General features: G+C 42.6%; 1 protein-coding gene across 1 annotated transcript in view; it reads right to left on the minus strand.

Annotated features, from left to right (window-relative positions):
• LOC128456643 (LHFPL tetraspan subfamily member 7 protein) overlaps nt 1-19564 on the minus strand; it is a 104552-nt gene that overhangs the window by 73986 nt on the left and 11002 nt on the right. The window lies entirely within an intron of this gene.

A 19564-nucleotide genomic window follows, 5' to 3' on the forward strand; every position in this document is an offset into this window, starting at 1 on the left:
ACAGATTCACTCGACGGCCAGAGGGAAGTAACAAAAAAGTCCCAAAACAGTGGGTGATTAGAATCGTTGAAGATTTGTTGGGCTTTTTAAAAAATCTTAACATGGTTCAAGCGATAAAGGTGATTTGGGTTCATCCACCAGCAACTATCACCAACTCCAGGAGCAGGACCAGAAGATATCGCTTTTGTCAGATGCAAAGACTACAAAGAAGTCTGGGAGCCGCTTCTACTTCTCCTATTGTTTACTGCTTTCTCAACTTCCTGCAATTGATCTTAAACTCCAAAACATCCCAAAATAATGTTCTCCCACCGCAAACAAACTGAACTCATGGTTCAGCTTGATCCAGACTGAGACCACCTCCTTTGGTCGGACTTCATTTTTTTCCGTTGTTATTGACCTTTGTCCATTGGCACCATTCACACCTTGGTTCGCACTAAACTGAAAGGTCAGAGGGACCCACCAAACAAGATAGGTGTGAAAGCGCCCATTATAAATTCATACTGGTAAATTGGTACAGGCAGGTAGCATATTTAATTCTCCAGTCGTAAGTAAGTAATTTTTACGGAGTCAGTGTTTTGACTCTAATCAATTCACTAAACTGTCTCTGCTCTTGCTGAGACTACTTGGTGTGTGAACATTCCTGGACAAGTGGCAGCTAAGTCTCAAAGTATGTAAGACCTCAGAGTGTGTGTTGCTGTGGGCATTTAGGTGTGTTTCCCACAACCCTGTGTGTCTTAGTGGTGCTGTTCGAATGCACTGACTCTCTTAACACATTCTCCACAACAAATGTTTTTAATGCGTCATTCTTGGACGAGCCCAGCACACTAACACAGTCAGAAAACAGTGCCACGTTAGCGATTAGCATGCGGGCGGGGGCGATCAGAGAGAAATGTCTAACATACGCGAGGGAATTACAGCCCTAAAACACGTGTCATTGTGCATGTCCCTGATGTGAGTGACATGAATGGAGGTGGGATGAAAGCAGAGCGATTTCCATGCCTAACAGAAGATTTAATTAGCTTGTTCTGGGTGTTTGGCAGAGAGGGGAGCTGGGAAATATTGAAGTGTCGTGATGGTGGTGGCAATGACGATGATTATTCTTTTGACCTTTATTTGTCGGGTTGGCTAGACGTGTGTGTTCCTCCACCATTGCCTAGTGTAAACACATCTTATTACAGATCAGCACAATGAGGACTGGTGGCAGCTAAGTGCCTTGCACAAGGGCACCTTGGCCATAACAGTTAAACAAGGAAAGAACACGTGCAGAATAAGGACAGCTCCTTCAGGAAAGTGATTTACTGCAAAAAAAAAAGATTATGGGTTTAATTTAATTAAGTTGACGTTTCATACATCATTATTCAGTCAGCATTTCTCAGTATTTACATTTGCCTCTCAATGGTCAGTGAACTTATCAACCACTCTAAGGGCTTGACAGTACACCTGAGAGCCTCCTGAGAGCCAGAGCAGCCCGATGGCAAATGGCTGCTAGAATTGAAACTAATGTGAGCTTCATTAACAGGCAGGAAACAGCGGACAGAGAAGCGGGAAACAGTGGGAGTTCTCTGCAGACAAGGTCAAAAAGATTTAGTGTGTCAAAGAATTAGAAGAGGTTAAGCCGAAATTAAATTAAATTTGAATAACTCTTTGTACTGTTCTGTGACAAAGTTATTGGGCAGCAACACAATCATAACTTTGCCTTTACAACATAACAGAGGATTTAAAAAAGATCCCTTTATATAATCAGTTTCATGGCCTAAGGATCCTGTTCCCTTGTTATTTCCTGATAGAATACGCAGATTACCGATCTGGAGATGAATCCACAACTCGCCATGAAAGTGGAACCGTATTTACCTATTTTACCATCAGACCTCATATTATGAGAGTGACTATATGTCATGCTTAAACTGAGACAATTCAAAGTAGATAGAGATATAATAGTTGGGATGTGTAATTTTATTATTATTATTCCAAATATCCATCCATCCATCCACGCCCCTATGTGTCTCCATAGAATAATTTGACTTCTCCCAACTCTCTGCACATGACACTGCATGCTGTTCTCATCCAGGTTTTGTAAGAAATGCTACGAAAAGTAATGTACTAGAATTCATATGAAATGGATGTCATACGAATAGGTCACGTGTCCCACATGACCTATATCTCTATCCGTGAAAAAAAAAAGAAGATGGGGGACGTTCATTTTATTCTGTATGGGAATTAAATATTGTCATCATTTAAATGTGTTTTTGATTACATTTTAAGGGGAAAATGTGCTTTTTATTTTCATAATCTTCTTTCAGATGGTGTGTATGATCTTTAGTTTGTTAGTTTTTGCAAAGACTTTTATCGGATCTCTAGTATTGTTATGGTGGCTGCTATGGACGCTTCCTTCGCACCATAGGCCGCCACTCACATGTCAGGCGACCTCAGTTTAAAACTCCAAAACCGGGACCGTTAACTGAACCGTGTGACGATGAACATGTCGTTGACGATACTTTGTGAAGGAACGAGTGAGCGTTCTGGAAAATGTTCTCCTCTACATTGCATGACAGCTCACCGCTAGCATGGGCGTACTGGTCTGTTCCCATCAGCAACAGGCGTGAACAAGTGAGGATGTTGCCAGACGAAAACCTGTCCATTGTAATATTTCCAACAGCTTTTATAGCGCAAAAATTATTTGAAACATTTTGATCGTATCACTCCTTCAGAAAGCGGCCCTTTAGCAGAACTAGCTTATTTCCAATTTTGCATTTCGATACTCACAATAACAATACTTGCATTTCTTGTTCAACATGGAAAGAGGACAGAGAAGCCTTGTAATTGAAGATACAGAAAATCCATTAACTCCTGTGGTCTTTGTTCTTCGCTCCTTCCCACAGGAATGATATTCATGTATGCAGAGGAATGTCGCCTTTCCGCACGCTGCTTGATCTTGGCGTGCCTCGTGGGCTCTCAGTGTGCAGCCTACCTCCCTCCCTGATGCTCTCAACTCTCTGTGACACATTAAAGGTACATCATATAGGGGGAGTGGAGGTGGAGAGGGGCACAGTTACGCTCCATTCTATATGGTGCGCTTCCACCAAACAGAGAAAGACACATTATAATTGCAATGTGGTCAGTCTAGTTGAGTTTGATAAAGAAAATTGGCATTGATTTAGTTTTTTTTGCTTTGCTGTACTTGGTTTTAAATCTTAATGTTTCCAATGTGTGTATTCTGTCCATTCTTCATTCAATTCATTATCTGCAAGCAGTAACAGATTTACACCACATTTTGCCTGTGCCATTTAAAAACAACCAAGAGACCAATAAAGGCTAGCAGAGCTGTACACAGCTTTTTTTTTTACACTAAACAAAAAACATTGTGGTTTAATGGTGTCACAATTAATCAGCTTGCACTAGTGTGTGTGTGCGTTTGTGCGCCTGTGTGTGTGTGTTCGGATGAAACAAACTCATAATCACCGTCAGGTTTTACAAGTTCTACTACTTAGACGAAAATGAGCCGCTAACAGCCCTGGTGCTTTCAGCGAGTCCTTCCTAAATAGATCGTAATTAGGGTGAACAACTGTTGGAGCCACTGCAGCAGCTGGAGGAAAAGTGCAAGGGTCGAAATAATTGAAAATTGCGTTTTGTTTGGCAGACGGTGGATTTGTTTTAATCTTTGTCTTTCTCCCCGCTGCGGTTCGGAAACTCGATTTGAGGATAATCCACTCAGGATATTGTGACCTGAGGTGTACTGAGGCACAAAGACGCAACTTTTTACAACACAACCATAATTAATAACTTGCGGACTTGACCCACAACCCCCATTTAATGCCATAATAAAGTGGCCTGGAGCAGCCTTTAATATAACCATACAAGTGTTACCCTGCTGATAAAACTGAAGGCCTCGGGCGCTGATACACATATAAGACTACCTGGGCCTGTCATAAAGAAACTTTATTGGTTTCCCACAATATATGGTCCTGAAAGCGGAGCCTGATGGACACAGACACAAAAAAAGCCAGCTCTAGGTAATAATAAGAAAGTCTGAGGGGGACTCTTTGATTTCCAATTACATTAAGGAAGTAAGGGATTACACTGTACGGGCCAATGAAATTTCATTGTCTCCTCAATTGGGAGTTACAAGACGGAGACGGCGAGGCATGTCTCATTAAACGCACTTTGCTTTTTCTAAGCTGGGACAGAACGGCTAAATGTGTCAGTGTAACATGGAGTTACCTCTCTTCTGCTGTGCCAGGAAGAGAGAGGCGGTTTAATGCTCAGCACCAGCCCTTGACAGAAATAACCCCAGCACTTTACAACCCAATGCCTCGCTTTTATGGAGGACAAGAGGTGAAGCTCGCCGCTCCACCAATGAGCAGCGGTGACGTGTTAGCCTTATTGCTTGGATGGCCTCTCTCTGTGCGTGGACGGGTCTGCCATCTGCACGCAACTGCCGTCTCATCCTGCCGCCTGCTGTCCTCTGCCTCCCATCGCCAACCAGCGCTCAGAGGCCAGCGGTCCCACTAAAGCATCAGCCTCAACATGTTCTGCCTTTAGGAGCCCATTAGCACTGTAATGTGGCTTCCTGCAACACCTCCGAGCCACCAGAGAGTTCTCACACACACACACACAGAATCAGCAGAGATTTAATCTGACTTCTCCTCTTTCTCTAAACTGTTTCCATTCCTCTGTCTCATAACTTCATCTTTCAGAAGACTCCCTATGACACTAATATAAAAAGGAACCCCCCGCCTCCCAGCTTTATATGAATGTGCTGAATAGGATCGATCCTCTTCATTGATCTTCACTGGGAGGAGACTGGGAACGGGAGAGTGTCTTATAAGGATAAGTGTGTGCATGTGCGCTGGCCCCCGTGAAGGGCTGACGAAGCTGTGTGTCCACAGTTAATATGAGATGAAGAGGAGATAAGGGAGAGGGGGGGTTGGAGCGGAGATTAATCGCCTGACAAGTGGATGGAGTGTCCATTTGTGCCTCGGGGACAGGCTGCAGATAGGATGTGACATTCAGGAGCACCTGAGAGGACGTGGGAGCGCAAATTGTTCCCTCTCCAACACACACACATACACACACACACAACAGACAAGTCACTTAATATTATCATAAAGGCACAAACCTTATAAACTAAAATAATCTGTTTTTAAAGTGCACCCCCACTAGCGCAGCTCTTTCTGAAGTTTTAACACAGGTCTGAAAGTTTCTTAGCACGCTAACATTTGCTTAAATCCATTATTGGCTGATTATGACACAAGGGAACTAACAAATTTAACCTGTGCAGTCTTAAATATTCAATATCTTTAACCTGTTAAGGTTTTAACGAAACGTGATTTTTTATTAATTGACTAAATTATGAAACTTGACATTCATATGAGGGATGCAGACTAGCATCATAATAATACATTAACAATACCACTGTATAATTAGACTTTAAAAACTGATAAACATCATATATTCATTCTATAGGCATGTGTGTTGTGTTGTTGTTCCTGACAATGCTTCATTATTTTATCTTCTTTTTAAGTTATATTTTATTACATCAATTAAACACGTGTAAATGTTTATTAAAACAATCTGTAACTGAGCTAAAGACCATGATGTTTATGACCCATTAAAGGGTTGGTTTATGTATTTATATTTGATGGCAGGTGTAGAGGAAGGTGGTAAAGGGCAAGACTGACACTCCACTCAAGGGGGTGTGGGGTTAACTCCCATTCTAGGACACATTGGCATGACGGCAGGGGGTGAAAAGGAGACAGTAACCCCGACCACAGACTCTTATCTACATCACTACTATATGCACACTCCACTGGGACACTGATTGTTAGATGTTTACGGTGATCCAATCAGATTGTGCCTTGATCTCAATGAAACAATAATGACATTGCCCTCATACTTTAAATCTGTTCTGCTGAGTCATCTAATCCCATTCAGATCCTCAACAATCTCTAGGTCCCATCAACCGCCACTGGTGACTAGAACCTACAGGGTTTCCTATACTATGCAGCAACACACACCCTTCTATGACATCACAAGGGGTCTAAGTGCCAAATAGAATCTTATTTTTGTTACATCAGTTTCATTGGGAGTTTTTTTCACATTCGTCACTGTGGTATCTTACACAGATACATTTCAGGTTTTCTCAATGCGGCATCATCACATGTGCAAAGTACATCAAACCCCAGCAGACCTTCAAAAGCACTCAGCCCAAGACTTGCAAACTGAAGTTAGATGTTTACTGGATTCGTCTTAGTTCATACAGCTTCTATGAAGGCAACTTACCTTTATTCAACTTAAAAAATTTCAGTCTGATAAGAAAACTACAAATGTGTCTTTCAGAAATGATGCAGTGTTGATGTACAGTAGGTGACCTGAGGTCAAGTGCCAGCTTTAATGTCGTTATTCATCGGGAGATGTGAAGAATGTTTGACCAAAGTAATGGCATTCAAATGAATAATTTAAAAATGTAATACTTTAATAATTTAAACGCTGCGCTCAAAGGGACCGCTTTTTGCATTTCAGCAGATTTTTGGACCCAGGGTGTAAACAAGACAACTTTCTACATTATTCTTAAAATAACATGTTACTTTATCCCTTATGCTTCTCTGCTAAATGCCGCACAAAGTTACACATCCCACAGCCTGGAACAGCTTTAAGAACTGTTCTCTTCATAGAATATCTCACACAAACCTCCATTGTGTCTGGTAAAAGGATTGTGACATGAATTTATGTGTTTACTCAGGATATTCCTCTGATGTATCAGTGTCCCTTTCTCTCAGTCTTAGCCTGCTAAGAGCCAAGTCACACAGTAACACTAGAAAGCCCCTCTCTGTCATTAGAGGCCCAGTGTTTTCTTGCAGGGAGCCACACAGGACGCTCCCTGCTGCACAGTAATGCTTTAATGTGGTGCTAAGTCTTCGGTGTCATGTTGAATGAAAACAGTGAGAATTTCTCTTACAGACAAGAGCATCGCTTTGTGCCCAGCTCAATGACCTTGGGGGGAATGTCATTTATCCTATCAGCCACAAACTGCTGCTATGAGTTTTGCTCCAACTGTTCCAACAGGGAAATTCACTGCTCTGATAGAAAAGACTGTGTAACTGAGGAGAGTACATGGTAGACGTAAAAATGATTTTGTCTAACGGTGCTAAGAAAAAGTTCAGGCAGGAAGTCTTTTCTTGGTGAAGTCTCATGCACAGTTCACGGTATCTCTATAGGCTCGACCAGCTCCTTCTTTCTTTCCCTCCAATCACTAACTGACACTCTCGCCTTGAGCCTGTAAGCTGTCAAACTTTAAAATGTTCTCTCTCCCTCCTGTCATTCAGCTGTCAGTTCAGTACCGTGATCGCAGAGTGATCCACCTCCAGCCCTGTATCACCAGAACTCTGGATATCAGATCATCTCCCTTCTAACAGTCCAATCAGAAGCCTTCATCAGATGTCCCATCTTCATCACCCCTTTGGGGGGGGGGGGGACTGTTAAAGCTCCTAAATCATATGACTGCTTCCACGGTGTTCTACTTCCTGCTGGGGGCTTAGAGCCAAAGTCTATTCCTCTTGTTCTCATTATATTTAATTCCATTCTAATTTATTTTCATTTGTTTCTTCTGATTGAAAGGCATCTGTTACTTCTCTTTTCACCATCCTCTATTTTCCTTGTTTTTGTCTCTTTGGATATGTTGAATTTCATTTGTAACCTCGAAGTGGTGTGATATCTCCACCATCTCTCCCTCAAAAAAGATTTGAATCTCAGGGGACTCGGGTTGAATAAAGGTTTACATTTTTTTTTTTTAAATGAGCCCATACAGGAAACATCCCCACATATCAGAGAGAAGGAAACACAGAAAGGCAAGCAGTGTACGTGCTGTGCACGGATGTTTGATTTGGATCACAGTTCAGGGCAGGAAGTTTCCTCAGAGTCATCAGAGTCAGGCTCCACAACCTGATGTTTCTATTCAAACGCCTTCCTACTCCAGCTGCTGTCAAGTGCACCAACAAAACCTTCTGTGAGTTACTACTTTAAGAGTCAGTCATAACGCGTTTTATCACTGAGACAGGGGAGAGGTAGTCCAACCACAAGAAGACAAAAAACTATTAATTCTGAAAAAGCTAATCTGAATCAAATCTGCTCACCAACAAATCCAAACAACACAGTGACACCAGAGTTTGAAAACACAGTTTGAAGCACCAGTGAGTTGAATAGAGCATCTGTCAGAGTTATTAATAAAACCAAAAACTTTTAAAACTCACTTTTTAAGTGAGCTCAGTCGAGTGTAGATATCGTGGCCATGAACAACAGCAGTCACATATTGCAGCTGTCATCTTGGTTAGTGTACAACTACAACATTTGATTTCAGATAAAACTACAATGTAGGATTTTAAACATTACACCAGTAATCTGTCTGAACCTGAGCAGGTTAATCTGGCCATGATAAGTGTGCAACGTAGCAGTGGCCTGGTCCATAAGCACTGCCTGGGGAGTGGGGACTGAGGGGTCTTCACTTCTGGTGATAAACCCAAACTTTTGTTGCCCAATGAGATAAAGCTGGACTGAACCTGCTGTTATTAGCTTGCCACTCACTAACTTCTCTGAGTTCACTCTGACTGCAATGAATCACGGTTTGGGCGGAGTCTATCTGTTGGGAGTTTGCATGTTCTCCCTGTGTCTGGATAGATGGATTGTTGGATGGATGGATAGATAGATAGATCTAAGCGGATCTAATATAGGTTTCACTCATTTCTCCATTGTTCTGCAGTCTATTCTCAGGTTGTTCTAATCTTTACATGTCTTTAGTTTTGATTTTCAACATTCCACATTAATTAATCCCCATAGGACCCCTACAGTATATTTTCTCAGCTTTTGACAAAATGAAATGTGAAACTGATACAATAATAGAGATGCAGAAACATTATATTTGATGGTCTGTTAATCAGAGAAGTTGAAAGGTAAAAATTGCACACTTTCCACACTAACGAAAGAGAAGACAACAGATTACTCCACAGATAAAATAGAGGAGGGGTCTGCAGAGTTGAAGCCATTGTGCTCCATCAGCTCTCCATGTTCAAAAGAAGGCCATTAGAAAATAGATTTATTTCAATTTATGAATAGACATTGTGTGAATAAAAACTGCCTGCCCCCCCAAAAAACAATCTTCAGTGAGTCTCTGGTCCCAGTCACACACCACAGCTCTTGTTTCACATCAGCTGCTGGTTTCCTCCCTAAGGAGAATCATCTTTGTGAAAGCCTCAGGTAGAGCAGCGCAGACAGTGACTCATGTGGAAGAAGAGGCTACAGGACTGAGAGAAAAGCTGCTATTTTAAGCACATTGTGCCGCGGCAAACGCCGGCCTTACATGTACTGCACTGCAGCGCCATTGATTCATATCAAAAGACCCGCTGATAATTCAACACCAAAGAAACTTCATGTGAGGTAAATTCCCTCGTTGATTCGCTGATAGCGAGAGGAAGGAGGAGGAGGAGGAGGATGATGCCTTATACAATAGATTCTCTTTATGGGTTAATCATGAATTGTATGAGAAGTGATCAAGTGTCCATCTGGCATTGCTGAGCACCACCTGCCCCACACACAAACACGCACGCACACACACACACACACACACACACACACACACACACACACACACACACACACACACACACACACACACAGAGCAGCAGACTTACACACAGCTCAAATACAGTATAGCTACACCTCTCTGTCCAGATTCGAACCATAGCAAAGCCACTGTAGATAACATCTCCTTTTCCCGATCATTATGGTTCCTGGTGCTGACAGGTGCCTCGAAACCCTCACACATCACACACTTGGGGCACAAAGCGGCAACGCAAAAGCCTTTTCTCCTGCTTTTCTTCCTCCTCCTCCTCCTCCTCCTCCTCCTCCTCCTCCTCCTCCTCTCTCTCTCTCTCTCTCTCTCTCTCTCTCTACTCTCAATTAAATGCTCATTGATGTCCCGGAGAGGAGAGGGGAAGGGAAGGGATGAGGGGATGTATAGGTTCTGAATCTACCCAGAACGCCGCCTCTCTCTTTCATCCATCCGTCGCGCTCCTTCATAATAGATCACAAAAGCGGATCAGATCAGACAGGAGGATCAAATAGCTGGTTTGAAATGTATGGGATCCCTCATAGCCTGGTTTAATGATGACATCCACAGAGCCGGGCCAGAGCTGCCTTTTTTTTAATATTCTGCTCTGATAATAGGCTGCTGGTGGTGGTGATGGTGGTGGGGGCTGATGGGTATAGTCAAAAAGAGAAGGACCCCAGGCAAAGTTTCTGCTTTCTCTTCTCTTCTCTCTCAATAGATACTGTAATTGAATTATAGCGCAACTGATACTTTTGTGTCCAACGTCCCCTCCTCCTCCTCCTCTTCCCCTCTTCTACTCGTCCCCCTGGAGTCCCTTCAAAAAGACACCAGCCTTGGAATTTGTCCTGTTATGTCTCTCGGCTTTGAAAGCAGATGCAAATAAGAAATGGATAAAAAGAAAAGGGCTTAAAATTTGGAACCCAGTGTTCATGTGTATAAATTTGCGGGGATAAAAAAAACAAAAGATGATAACTGTTTATCAGCACATTTGTTCAATAGGATAAACGTATGTTTGGCCCAATCCAGAAATTGCGGATGATCATTTCACTTCAAGACACACAGCGCTGCAGGAGGGCGAGATGAGGGGAGCGAAGAAGATGAGAGGACGGGGGAGTGTCGGAGACATGAAGAGAGGAAGAAGTGGCAGAAGAGCGAGGGAGGGAGGAGCACTTTGCCTTTTCAAAGTGAAGAAATACTGTACTATCTCACGTTGGCATAACACCACAGCCCACATACAGTAAGGCTCCATCTGTAGAGGTTTTATCAGTCTAGTCTCTGTAGATCCACTCTGAGGTTCAGTCCTTTATCTCACTTGTTGAGCATAAAGGTCTTTATCTTAAATAAACATATACGACACATCACATTAACTGTGTCTCCATTCAGGGGCCACATCCTTCAGAGGCCGCATTGGACGACTGATTACGTCACTGTGGCTCAACAAGAAAAAAGGCTCCGTCAAATAAGTCCGTCCATCCCCGAGAAACAAAGGCTCCAATGGGTGGATCTTTTCCCGCCCAAACCTATCCCAGGATTCATTGCGCTTCAGTGGCAAACCACTTTTGAAAGAGGCAGTGGCGCCGGCGTGCAACGAGACGTCTGATGCTTGAGTTTCACGCTTCAACTCAACCGAACAGCGAAGGATTCACATGTTAAAAAAAGCCCAAGGGGCATTAGAACTTTCTCATCATGTCCAACTTCAGCTCTGTCGCTAGGCAACAACAATAAGGGTGGGACGAGCTGGTGACGCTGATCACGGAAATCCTCTGCAGACAAAACCGTCTCATTTCTGTTCGGCCTCCCTCCTGGTCGACATAGACCCCTGAATGGAGACACAGCTACTCTGTCAGTCACATTTACACATCCACATTCCACATCTTTAGAGTTCCACAGACTGGTTCGAGTTTCTCGGGATCAATTGCATCACAAAAGTTAGTTTTCTTCTATTTACAACGCATCTCAGTGCTGGAGGCCAATCAGACTGGACCATCGAGGTCCTGAAATACTGGAAGGCATCAGGATCATTTTGCAGCTCCTTGATCAGAAGAAGAAATTCTGCTTGGATCTGATGTTTTCTTTATTCAAGAAGCGAGAGGATCACAAAAATCCTCCCCACTGCTCAACTCCACTCAGTGTGCAATGTTTCTATTTTGTGGATGATGGATTAAAAAAAAGCATGTGAAAAAACGGACTTGGGTGCAGATACTGTAAATTGAATGCAACATTAGCACAGACTGAGGTTTTCCCTCAAACCACTACTTTCCTGCCAAAGTCCTCTACAGGCTTTTTCACAGTTTACTGGCTCATGACCACATAAACCTTTCAATACACTCCCATCTGAACTCCACCTTTAAAACACAATTTGGACAAAACTGCTGTTATCTGTTTATCAGGACCAAGGAAACAATCCATCACATTACTGTATCATTAAATGTATTAGTTTAAAAGGCAAGCGATGAGATGATGAAAATGAATTAATCCAAAAAGAGTATATGAAAGTGATTTCATCAGCGATCTGTGGAGGAGATAATCATCTGCACAGGGAGCTACTGTCAGCGTTCCAGTTTGAACTGGATGACGAGCCCCAGAGGATTTGGGAGTCTGCAGAAAAGAGGTAATTTAGATTTTTTCTTTTAAGGCCTTGGATGTAATATTTATGGATCTTACAGATTTTTTCTTGTTTTCAACAGACACTCTCCCAGCTAAAAAACAATAAGCTTGTTTATGTTTATATTCTAACATATAGAGGATTCGTCATACTGAATCATGTCCGGGAACATGTCCCTGCCTCCTGCCCCTGTAACAGAGAAGTTGAAGAGAGAGAGCGTCCTTCAGCAAACCTCTCACACACTCACGCCCTCAAAAACTCACACAGCCCAGCTTGCTCTTGCATTTATGCATGATCTGCACTACCGCTGGTCCCAAGTGCACATTTCATAATTCATGCATACTGTACTGTAGCAACTGGAAATGCTACTATATCTGGCTCCACACTCTGCTTCACTTTCGTCCATGTTACACGCGGATTACAGCAAACTCCCTAACACCAAAAATCCACATTTACCTACATATCAGAAAAGTTGAAAATTAGAAAATTAACATCCTTAGTCTGCCTGTCACAAGCAACCACGTCTCCAAGGTTTAATCTCAGCACTATAGGCGTTATCGCTGTCATCAAGAATATAATTTTTCTCACTATCAAGAGGAAAGTGGATCTCCACAGGAATAATAAATGAAGCGTGTCTGTTACCACCTCTGGAAAATAGTTGCATCAGTCTGATTAAGTATCATCCTCATGGCAGAAAGAGCAGCTGTTGCATGTTAAGGTGCCAAGAGCCTGGCCCACTGAGGATTGGGGCAAGAATGATGTAAGTGGACAAAAGCACTGCAGAGCGGCTTCATCTTACACGATGACGGCTGATCGTTACTCAGCAGGTCACTTCTTCAGCTCAGTTTTGTAAATCACAGTAGGCGACGGTCCCTTCTATAATAAGGATTCATTGCAAAACATTGTGAACTTGGAACAAACAAGTCATATGCATCTCAAAGCTGGATTCACAGGAATGTGTTGTGTTTAGCAAACTCCAACTACAAGCCACAGTTTTCATTAAAGTCATTACTAACTGACCCACTATCGGGAATAAACAAAACATTCTAAATTCTTGGTGTTGTGGCCCTGCAGGTTTTACATTTATAAGCACAAAACAGATTAAACTCGACTTTGATCAGAGACTGGCATCCAAATGACTTTGCTACACTTCTGCCTTTACCCATATGTCCTGCTGGGTGCTTCAGTATTCATCTTCTCTTCTCATTCCGCTCTCCCTGTGGAGCTGCACACTAGCACAGCAGCAACAAACTCCTCCGTGTCGCAGAGGAGGAAATTCACTTTTTATTGAGGAATATTTTCCAGTCCCCTCGTGTGGTTTTTTATTGTGAGAGAAAGAGTGCTCGTAGGTAGACCAAAAGTATTAGGTTTTATTAATACCTGCTGTTATCTATTTGTACAACTAACAGCACAGAGAGATGGCGGGGAGATGATCACAAACCTTTTTTTTTGCATGTCTGTTGTAGATGGTCAGAGGAAGTGCAGTGCAGATTTTGGTGTGATCTGGACACACGTTACATTCAGTACTCACACAGTTTGAATAAACAGGCGACCAGCACTCTGCAGCAGTCAGTGTGTGTGTGGGGGCCCGTCAGTCTGTGGACCAAGTTGGATGTGTCTTCCTCTAAATCCTCGGATAAACTACAGCAGCGGCCAATGTCACCAACAGATCATTTTGAATAATCTGATGAATTTTATTTCACCATATCGGACTCACACAGATATCCACAAGTGCAGACCTCGATCATGGCAACAACATTCATAGAAGCTTTTCCTCTTCATCGAGTTTTGTCTTAGTAAAAGCACAAAGTTTGTTTCAGTGCTGTAGTGCTTTATACCAACGGAATTAGTGAGCTTTTATTTTGAAAAGTTGTGAACTTGGGTCTGAATATTGTGTGGGTTGCTGAACACACCTCTCGAATAGCTGACATATAATGTCAGAACAAATTATTTCAAATCATTTAAACTTATATATAAACCACATAAACAGTAATGAGGCAACTTCTTTTTATTTCTATGAAAAACATTGACTATAAAATCTTCATTTCAGATAAACCAGGTTGGATGATCACAAAGTTTTCAAACTTCACTCTGCACCAGAGACTGTTTATAAAAAGTTCTGCACACAACGTCCAAGTGACAGTATATTGTAGAACTGTTGAGGTGGACCCACTAACTCTGAAGTTGCTCCAGAGCAATAACACAGGACGAGAGCTCAGAACATTACAAACAGGCTGTTACATAATTGTAAAAGTTTCTTCACTTCAAGGTTAAATGGTAAATTCTAATGCTAAGTCAAAATACATAACTGTTTATACATGAACAAATTGTTTCTACATTGTTTTGCGATTGTTTTTCGCGACAAAAAGGTTGCTTCTATCTGCATTGTTTCCCTGAGAGAGGAAGGAAGTCCTCTCTGCTGGTGAGACAGTCAAATCCCCAAAGAAACACCTGATTAGATTCCTTCTGCAAATTCCTTCTGACGCCAAAACTAAACAAGGAACACTGACACTTCAAGTTCCAACCAGCGGCTAATTTTGTTTATTGTCTGACATGTCTGAACCGTCTCAGAGCTTTTAAGTGCTACGTTTTCCGAAACTGAAATTCAGTGACATCTCCCTCCTCTGAACAAGTCTCCACATTTGGGACTTGTGGATTTTCTCCTCTGAAGCTGCACAGCTCACTCTGGGACTCGACAGCGAAGTTATGTTTGGAAGGCGGGCTCCGTCCCAGGAGCTTTGGGTTTTGATGCTGCAGGATTTCGCGAGAAGCTCAGTAAAAAAGTGGAGCAGAAAAACTATATCCAGACAAAGCAGAAAAACATGGCCGACTCCATCAGACTGCATCTACTCCTCTTAAGAGACTGTTCTCCTGCAGAATGACAGCTTTAAGATGTGAAGAGGAGGCAGATTTACTGTATTTAAGTGTGTGTGTGTGGGGGGGGGGGGTCTGTTAACCCTTCTGCCTGCGACCTCTGAAGCTTCCGCTGGCGACTCACACAGCTACATCCAGCCCGTGTGCATCGAGCCGAGTGAGCCATCACTTATGTTAAAAAATGGAGAGAGGCTCGCTGTTAAATCGATACATAAACTACCCGCAGGATCCACAGGGCAGGCAGTGGAAGTGACAGGCCGCTTAACAAATGGGTGGCGGCCTCCTGAAGACCGCTGACTCAGCACCCCGCCCCCCCCCACTGCTGAAGAAACCGCCGCTCCGTTATGCTGCCCCGTCTCTCGCCCTGTCCGATCCGTCAGATGACTCGGCGTGTCTACCTGGGAACTGCTGATCAGAGGCTCTTAAATATCGCCAAAGCAAAGAGCATAATTCATACGTGAGATAAACGCTCGCGGCGTAGATGGGTTGATTGCGTTCCGCTGCTGGGAATCAGGCCAATATTTGAATAAACATCCCCATGTCTGCTGGTGGAGTAAATCATATTTTTTGACCATCAGTGGCTTGGGGGGGGGGGGGGAGCGAGCGAGCGAGTGTGTTGCCAAGAGCCCACTGCTTTGAGAATATCAAATATCACGTAAAGGCAGCAGGAAAATGATCATTCACTGGGTAACGTCCATCCATCAAACCTGATGAGATCATAAATCCTTCTGCGACTCAGCCAGACTGATTTCCTCTCTATTTCACCTCGATGGGTATAAAATGCAGATCAACATGTCCCCCTCTCTTTCCTCCTCTTCCTCCTCCTCCCTCTCTTCCCCATCTCTCTCTGAGGCACCTGTTCTATCCATCATCTGGACAGCTGCTCCTCTGCACTTTCAATTCCCCACTCGTGTGCAGCGCTGACCTCTTGCCCTGCTCCGCCCGTCTACACACGCACTCCGTCTACATCCCCTGTGCAGGAGTTTGTGACAATTCTGCAGACACAGAATGGAGACTGTCTCAAGAATGGAGACACAGCCTATAGCTAAAGAAAAAGAAGTGGTAACTATAATGAAAGTGTATAAGCTTAGATTATTTCTTTTATTTTAAGATTGAGGGGCTGTAGTTCAGCTGGTGCAGGAGCTCAGCCATTTTCAGGAGGTCAGTGTCACCCTCCACATGTCAGTGTCCTTGAAGCAGCATGATGACTCCCATCATTTCCCGATCACGTGTGCGCGTAGGGAAACAGTGATTGTAACCATTTCCAAAACTGTGGCTCCATTTATCAGCATCATGAGCAACAATAACACACACACAACATGATTGTTTGAAAGACCACGCTGGTGATTTGTGCGGTGGCCCTGAAGTGCCAATCACAATTGCAAATCGGAAAACGCGACGTAATATGTTGCGTTGTTTTTCTCGTTTACCGTCGTGTTTTGTGATTTGTCATGTTTTCTCTTATACAGCTGATTTGTTATTTGCTGTTGTGTTCTGTGATTTGTTGTTGTGTGTTGTGATTTGCATTTCAGGGCCACCGTAGGTTTGACATGTTGCCCATTTGCAACTCAAAGTATTTGCTGTCGGTGCATTGACATTGATGAAAACTTTCCTCTACTGACTCCACAAGCATTGATGTTCACTCATCAAAGTCAACTGAGCTAAAGGAACTAGAAATGAGATGCTGGAAACATTACTGTCGATCATTTCCTAAAACCGTTTTTAATCAATTTCCTAGGTTCCAGGCAGTCATCGCGTTTTATTTTCCTCAAAAGCATGAACATTAACTGACAAATGCCAATTTAATACCATCTTTTTTGCTGACACATCGGACCGCAGGTAGGAAATAAAGTCAATCATAAATTGTCAAACAACTTCTAACATCCCACGGCACTTCATTACAAACAGTTATCAGGGCTTTGTAATGAAACATTAATAAAAGGAGGAAACAGACTCAAAAAACAAAGGGAATCTTTGTGGATATAAATATTAAAAGCAACACAACACCCAGATTTTAAAGTGTAACCCAATTTCTTCTTTTCTTTGATTGTTTATTTAGGAAATTACTGCTTATTAGTGTGACAGTATCTTAATAATCAGATGCTCTAAGATGTTGTGCGTGTATTGATTTGTTTGCATGTGATCTTGTCATGCGACCATTAGGTTAAGAGAAAAGCTCAAGGGAGGCAATTTTGTGTTGTGCCTGATGAAGGCCTAAATGGCTAAAGCACACTTCATGCAATTAGATACGCAACCCGCACTGGGAAGCAGGAAGAGAGACATCATGAAAAATGCATTACATTAGCCTGGTGAGCCAACAGTCAGTAATAGATGGAATAAAAGTGAAAGTGTCTTATTATACATTCCAAAATATCCTGAGGAGTGTGATAACATTGTGGACACATTGTGACCTTGTGCTATGTTTGGAATCAGGTGAGGACACACAGGCAGACGCACATGAGGTCTAGGTAACACACAGTCTTTGATATGACTTTGGTATCATGGTATTGGAATTTATACTAGTGTAGTACAAGACAAATTGACCAGGAACACAGGAGAATACAGGGTTTAGAGACCGGAAGTAAACAAGATACAGGTGGAACTGATCAGGGCGGGGCATGTGATCAGTGAAGGAGACAAAAGTGTGAATCATTAGTGTTCAGGTTTTCGAGAGGAAGTGAAGTGACCACCAGTAGCTGTAGCTGTGTCTCGATTTAGGGGCTGCATCCTTCCATCGCTGCAGTTTTAGACTGATTGCGTCACAGCTGAGTGACGAGACTGTCCCAATTCCAAAGCTCGTCCAAATGCAGCGGACAAACGTGTCCTTCCAGCCCGAGTATCGAACAGCTAAAGGTACATGTTCAACATTTTCAATCAATCTGGTCTCGGTCTGGTCATCCTATTGCATCACCAGCTTGTCCCTACATTACAGCCGTCGCCTAGCTGCAAAGCTACGGACGAAAAAAATCTTCAGCTGATAAAAAATTCATAAGATGTTTTTTAACATGTGAACCGTTCGCTGTTCATTTGAGTACTTACATTTAAAAAATTGAATCTCCTGCGTTTAAGCCTCGATTTTTGCCGCCATTACCTCTTTGACAAACAGTTCGTCACTGAAGTGCAATGAATCATGGGATATGTTGAGCCGGGAAGCCAGTGGAGCCTCCGTTGCACTGGGGTGGAAGGACACATTTGGAGGAGCCTTGGAATTGGAACAGTCTAGTCGCATCGGTGTGACGCGATCAGTCTACGAATGAAGCCGAAGCCGATAGAGGATGCTAATGAAACACAGGTGAAACAGGAAGGTCAAAATAAAACAGGAAATGAGACAACACGACGAAGAATAAAAGGTAACTTAACAGAGTCAACTATACAAAAGGAAGGTAAAGCAGCGACTTAAGTCCTTAACTACAGCAGAACCGTGACACTTTTTTGTGACAACAGATAAAATCCCATTGGTTTTCTGACATATAACAACAAACTAAATGGTACATCATCTTTGCAGGCAAACTGTACGTGTAGTGTGTTGTTTGGCAGCAGCTGACCTCATGTAAACATGCTGTCAAACCATGCAGCTTAACAAAGTTGTGTTCTATAGTATAATGATTTTAGACTGTGGTTAGGTTCAGCTAAGGGAGACAATTTGATTTCACCAGCCACATTCATTGACTGTGGTAAAAGGTAAGTTAATTAGTAAAGCAGTAATGTATTTATTTCCTATAGTGTAGGAGTTCACTGCAGTGTGTGTGTACTCCCGTGTTCTGTGTTGATCTGCAGCTGTTGTCTGATTTATATTTATGCCGGTGAAAGCCTTTCCAAAGCACACAGCTTTGTTTTTAAAAGAAATATCTCAAATATCTCAGGTTGGGATCAGACCTCAAATCAGGAAACACCAGGCGGGTTTAGTCTGGTTGTCTCCCAAGGCTGAGACACAAACAGAACCAAGACTTGTGTAATGATGGATCCTGTGAGTTCGGTTGTTTCAGGGATTTAAAGGATTTGGATCAGGAGCAAACTAAAGTCCCACATGTCAGAGCATCCTTGAAGCAGAGAACTTTTTTTTTAAAGAAGTTGACAAAATGTAATAACTATCAAGAGCGTTTTAATACTACAGCAAAATAAATCAAAAAATTAAAATATACTCTGTCGCTGAGTTTTAGTAGATATGAATGAAAGAACTGCCTTATTAATGAAAATAAAACCATATAGAGGAGAATCCCCTGTGTTTACCATCAAGAAACACTCTGACCTATAGTTACAAGAATATAAACATTAGACGATCTCCACTTGTTCTACAAATGTGCAAAGAACCCTCTTTGTTTAACTGGCTATTTTTTCCGAGGAGAAATAATCCTGATGTTCTTCAATATGTCTTCTTCTTCCACCTGTGTGTATTTTCTTTTTTGGCAGAAAGACAATCGATACAGTTGTTTGTCTCTCGTGACACGTGTGTCGCAGCTCAGCAGCCTTCCGATCAATTTCAGTGT

The sequence above is a fragment of the Pleuronectes platessa genome, chromosome 15 (assembly GCF_947347685.1).
Source record: "Pleuronectes platessa chromosome 15, fPlePla1.1, whole genome shotgun sequence".
NCBI classification, from domain to species: Eukaryota; Metazoa; Chordata; class Actinopteri; order Pleuronectiformes; family Pleuronectidae; genus Pleuronectes; species Pleuronectes platessa.